At 47.0% G+C, this 5,847-nt stretch overlaps 1 non-coding gene across 1 annotated transcript; it reads left to right on the forward strand.

The window, feature by feature from the left end:
- Window positions 1–284: 284 nt before the first annotated feature.
- Window positions 285–422, forward strand: LOC119944343. The gene has a single exon (XR_005455832.1). It is a non-coding gene; the product is annotated as a small nucleolar RNA SNORA7 (small nucleolar RNA).
- The last annotated feature ends 5,425 nt before the right edge of the window (window positions 423–5,847 follow it).

The following is a 5,847-nucleotide window of genomic DNA, read 5'->3' on the forward strand; positions in this document are numbered from 1 at the left end:
ATAGAGATGCTAGTTGAAGTCTCAGGAGTGAATGAGTTCTCCAGGGGAGCGTGTGTAGGTGGAGACTAGAAAGGGACCCAGAACTGAACCGTGAGGGACCCCCCAAAAGTGATGGGGTGGGAGAAGGAGGAGGAGCCTGCAAAGGAGCCTTAGAACGAACTTGTGACCATCTGAGAGACCTTAAGGGTGTCCCTCAAACTCTCTGGGTTTCGGCCTTCCCCTCTCGATTTTTCTAAGAATAATCACAATAATTGTGATATTACGGCCTTGCTAAGTGCCAGGATCCCTTCTCAGGGTCGCACCTGGAGAGTTTCCAGTACTCTACCAGTCTCAACCCCTGGAGGGAGAGTCAAGCAGAAGCCTGTCCGTTCCATTCCTAGCTTGGGCAGTGGCTAGAGATTGGCAGGCAATCTGCTACAAGTCAAAACGCACACGCGCTTGGCAGTGGCGTCACGGGAAAGAGTCGAGGGCGGAGACTTAAGTTTACCAAGCAGAAGGAGACTATGGTAAACCGCTTCCGGATTTTTACCAAGAAGACGCTACGGATACGCTACCTTAACGCCTGCCGCTGGAGGTGGGGCGTTCTAGGAGAGATGTGTCCGTGGCGTTGCTGTGGGTCAGAGAAGTCTGGACAGCATAAGGCAAGACGAGCGTCAGGGTAGCTGCCGTTTATTTATATTCATGTCTGTCTCTCCCTCTAGTCTGTAAACTCTTTGTAGGCAGAAAATATCTACTAACACTATTTTATTTTAATAGTAGTAATAATGATAATTGTGGGATATATAAAGCAGTTACCTTGGGCCAAACAGCACACCAAGTGCTGGGATAGATACAAGGTAGTCGGATCGAACGCAGCCCCCGTCTCACATGGGACCCACATTCTCCATCCCCATTTGACAGGTGAGGTAACTGAGGCCCGGAGAAATACCGTGACCTGCCCGAGGTCCCCCAGGAGACAAGTGGCAGAGCTGGGATTAATTAAACGTGGTACTGGTTAAGCTCCCACAACCGAGCACGGGGGGGAATAATAATAGTAATAGTGATGGCTTACTCTGTGTGAAGCCCTGTTCTAAGTGCTGGGGTGGATACAAGGTGATCAGATTTTCCCATGTGGGGCTCGCATTCTTAATCCCCATTTTACAGATGAGGTAACTAAGCCCCAGAGAAGTGAAGTCACCTGCCCAAGGTCACAGAGCAGACTAGTGGCGGGGGCATGGAGACACCCTAGGTGGGCACGTACACCCACCGCAAGACAGACAACTCAAAATATATATTTACACAGCCATGCACAGATAGCCCATGTGGGCGTGCACATTTGTCCACACAAATATATCTTGTGCCACAGATATCCCCCCCGATCTGTAATTTCATTTTAGTGTCTGCCTTCCCCAGTAGAATGTCCTGCGCTTAGAACAGTGCTTTGCACATAGTAAGTGCTTAATAAATGCCATTATCATTATTATGTAAGACCCTTGAAGGAAAGGATAGCGTCTACCGCCCTGGTGACTGCTACCAAGTGCTCGGTAAAGTGGTCTGCGTAAAATAAACCCTGTCGATCGATCTCCCAAGTGCCCATTTCGGCAACGTGCAGCCTGCCGAGCCAAACGACCCTCCTCTACTTATCAAGGCAAGAGGAGGAGAGGACGGAAATCTGTTGAGAAAACTCTTTCCTTCCACCCGCTCCTGCATAATAATAATAATGGCATTTTTTAAGCGCTTACTATGGGCAAAGCACTGGTCTAAGCGCTGGGGAGGATACAAGGTGATCAGGTTGTCCCACGTAGGGCTCACAGTCTTAATCCCCCTTTTACAGATGAGGTAACTTAGGCACAGAGAAGTGACTTGCCCAAAGTCACACAGCTGACAATGGACAGAGCTGGGATTTGAACCCATGACCACTGACTCCCAAGCCCGTGCTCTATCAGACATTGCTAGAGCTGGTAGTAGCTCACTCCTGATGACCTCCTCCCTGAGGGACAGGTAATTGAATTCAGTAAAAGGTAAGAGGTAACTCAGTAAGGTGGTCACAGCCATCTCAGGTGAAAACTGAGAAAAGGGGAAGGGGCTAATTAATTGGGATGCCCCTCAAACATTTTGATTTAGAGATGAACTTAGCAAATCCTGGGGAGGCAGGGGATGGGAAAAGTGGTTAAGAGGTAAAGATCCCTGTGAAGTCAGGCAACTATCCCAGGGGTAGGAAAACGATCATGTCGACTGGAAGGCCTTTTGCCCTGGTCTCAGAAAATACTGACTGAAGAATCAGAAGAGGGTGGACCTGAGACCTGGGATTCCTTGAGAGGTTGAGGAGCAAGGACCAGACAGCACGATGGATATAGAAAATGTAGGGCCCTGTGGAAGGGAAATGTGTGAGATAGAAGTTCACTGTGAGCAGAGAATGTGTCTGCCAACTCTCTTGTATTGTACTGTCCCAAGTGCTTTGTACGGTGCTTGGTCTAGGTACCTGACCCTCCTGGGTAATTTTCTTCCTAGCTGTCATTGGTTTAGGATTGTGCCTTCTGAGATTTCAAAGGACATCAGGAAGGGCAAAGGGACACTCTGCCTTAACAGACAGTTCCTGCCAAGCGATCATCAGAGTCATCTTCGACTTGATCTGTGATGTAAAAGCTTCAGGAGAAGGTATGTGCTCCTGGCAGATCGAGGAAAGACAGGCACTGGCATCATCTGGAGAAAGATGGGAACTTCAAAACCACAAGGAAGCTGTGTTGCCTAATGGATAAAGCATGGGCCTGGGAGCCAGGGGACTGGATTCTACTCCTTGCTCTGCCACTTGCCTGCTGTGTGATCTGGGGTAGTCACTTAAATTTTCTGTGCCTCAGTTTCCTCATCAGGATAAAAGGGGGATTCACTACCTGATCTCAGTCCCACTTAATTGTGAGCCCCATTTAGGATAGGGCCTTTTTAACTAGAACCTACAGCAATGCTGAGACACCCACTGAGTGCTTTACAGATGCCATTAAAAAAGAGATATTTTTCTTTGTTGGCTTGTTTCATATAATTGTTGGATGTGTCTTTACTGACCTAAAATGTGAGTTTTAAGGTTCAGAGACCCTGTATGGGATTTGCTCACAATCTTGTTGGAGTGGGGTGCCGTGGGTCACAGGACAAGATCATGGGAAGGTGAGGAAAGTGATTTTCAGCATGACATATTGAGAAGCAGCTTGGTGTAGTGAATAGAGCACCCATCCTGGGAGTCAGAAGGTCATGGATTCTAATTCCAGCTACACCATAGGTCTGCTGTGTGACCTTGGACAAGTCACTTTATTTCTCTGTGCCTCATTTACCTCATCTGTAAAATCGGATTTGAGACTGTGAGCCCCACTTGGGACAGTGACCATGTACAACCCAATTGGTTTATATCTACCCCTGAGCTTAGTACAGTGGCTGAAACAATTTGAGCGTGACCACAGGAACGTTATGGTGGTGACATTCGGAGTGACAATTTGATTGTGGAGCTCCTTCGAGGGCTCCTTCTTTGCCTGCCATGCCCTGACTGTGAGGGTCCCTCAACGTTCAGTTTGGATCCCCTTCTATTCTCCATCTAAACCCACTCCCGTGGAGAACTCATTTCCTCCCATGGCTTCAAGTACCATCTCTATGCAGATGATACCCAAATCTACATTTCTAGCCCTGTCATCTCTCCCTCTCTCCAGTCTCACAACTCATCCTGCCTTCAAGGTATCTCTACTTGGATGTACTCCCCTCACTTCAAACTTAACATGTTCAAAACAGAGCTCTTTATCTTCCCACCCAAACCCTGTCCACCCCCTGACTTTCTCATCACTGTAGATGGCACCACCATCCTTCCTGTCTCATAACGCCATTACCTAGGTGATATCCTTCTCTCTCATTCAATCCACATATTCAACCTGTCACCAAATCCTGTCGCTCCCACCTTCACAACATCACTAAAATCTGAACTTTCCTCTCCAACCATACTACTACTGCATTAATTCAATCCTTCATCCTATCCTGCCTGGATGGCTGCATCAGCCTCCTTGCTGACCACTCAGCCTCCTTTCTGTCCCCACTCCAGTCCATCCTTCACTCTGCTGCTCGCATCATTTTTCCACATAAACGTTCTGAACTCGTCACCCCCCCTCCTCAAAAAACTCCAGTGGTTGCCCATCCACCTCTGTATCGAATGAAAACTCCTCACCATTGGCTTTAAAGCATTCCATTGCCTTGTCCCCTCCGACTTCACCTTGCTTCTCTCCCTCTACAACCAGTCTGCACACTTTGCTTCTCTAGTGCTAACCTTCTCACAGTGCCTCATCTCCCTCTCCTTGTGCATCAGTCACCCTGACTTGCTCCCTTTGTTCTTCTCCCATCCCAGCCCCATAGCACTTACGTTAGAGAAGAAGCGTGGCTCAGTTGAAAGAGCCACGCTCTTGGGAGTCAGAGGTCCTGGGTTCTAATTCCAGCTCCGCCACATGTCTGCTGTGTTTTCTAGTCCTGACTTCAGGCTGGAGCTTGTCTCATAAGAGTTTTCTGTCCCACCATGCCATCAGTCACAAGACCACAGGATACTCAGAACAAAAGCCATGCAGACGTCCTTTTCATATTAGATTTGAGACTTGAAAAGCATTTTCTCAACATTTAAGGTAAGACCAAGTATTAAGTAAAATCAAATACGTGAATCAACACTTAATGAAGTTTGAAAATGGAACACAATAATAACTTCCTCCTTGCACCCCAATCCTACCTTTGCACCATTACACCTCCCCCATCCCTTTTTTTTCCCTTCCTTCAAAGTTCATATCATCAACCTCTACCACAAAATCGAGATTCAGGGAAGCAGCAGGGCTTGTGGAAAAAGTAACTTGGGGGTACTGCTGTCCCATTAAAATCCAGCCCACATACCTCATTCCCCCAATGTCAATTTATACACTTGTACACAGATCTCATCTATCTCGTCATCAATCTCTCACTCACATCCTGCCACTGGCCTGGAAAGCCCTCCCTATTCTATCTGACAGACAATTACTCTCCCCACTTTCAGAGCTTTATTGAAGGCACATTTCCTTGGCCTTGGCTATATGATGGAAGTGGCTCGGTGCTCACTTCATTGCAGTGGAGCTCAACAACAACGAAAACATGTAAAAGGGGCTGCTCTTAGGTGACCAGACAGAGCCTGCCTGTGGATAAAACACAGTTTGGCCAAGTACTGTGCTAAACACTGAGGTAAATGCAAAGCTGAGGTAAATGCAAGGTAATCACATCAGACACAGTCACTGTCCCACATGAGGATTAGTCTAATGGGGAGAGAGAACAGGTAGCTCATACCCATTTTGTAGTTCTTGTCCCCCTCAAATAAAATGTGAATAGCAATTCAGACAATCAAGAATCTAACAGGTTTAGGTGTCGGCCGGATTGTACTAAGTAAATCCTATATTTTTGCACTTCTCTTGCTTCTTTCATGATTTATAACCTACTGAGATAGGGAATGGACAGGGTACAGCCACATGAAGGGGACAGGGAGGGGCAGATAGATAGGCAGTACACAAGAATAAATACACTTTAGACTGTGAGCTCCTTACAGGCAGGTAACATGTTTATGAACTCTGTTACATAGGACACTCCCAAGCATTTAAAACAGCCATGTCATGTCTTTGTCGCGTAACATAAATTAAAGGAAAGTAATATGGGAGAGATGGAATTGCAGCTGATTTTATTCCCCTCCTCCAATTTTCTCCTTGACCTCACCAAATCTGGCTTCTGTCCTCATCACTCCACAGACACTACCCTCTCAAAGGATACCAGTGATTTCCTTCTAGACATATCCAATTGCCTCTACTCCATCTTAATCTGTCTGGACCTCTCAGGGGC

Source organism: Tachyglossus aculeatus, chromosome 22 (assembly GCF_015852505.1).
Source record: "Tachyglossus aculeatus isolate mTacAcu1 chromosome 22, mTacAcu1.pri, whole genome shotgun sequence".
NCBI lineage: Eukaryota > Metazoa > Chordata > Mammalia > Monotremata > Tachyglossidae > Tachyglossus > Tachyglossus aculeatus.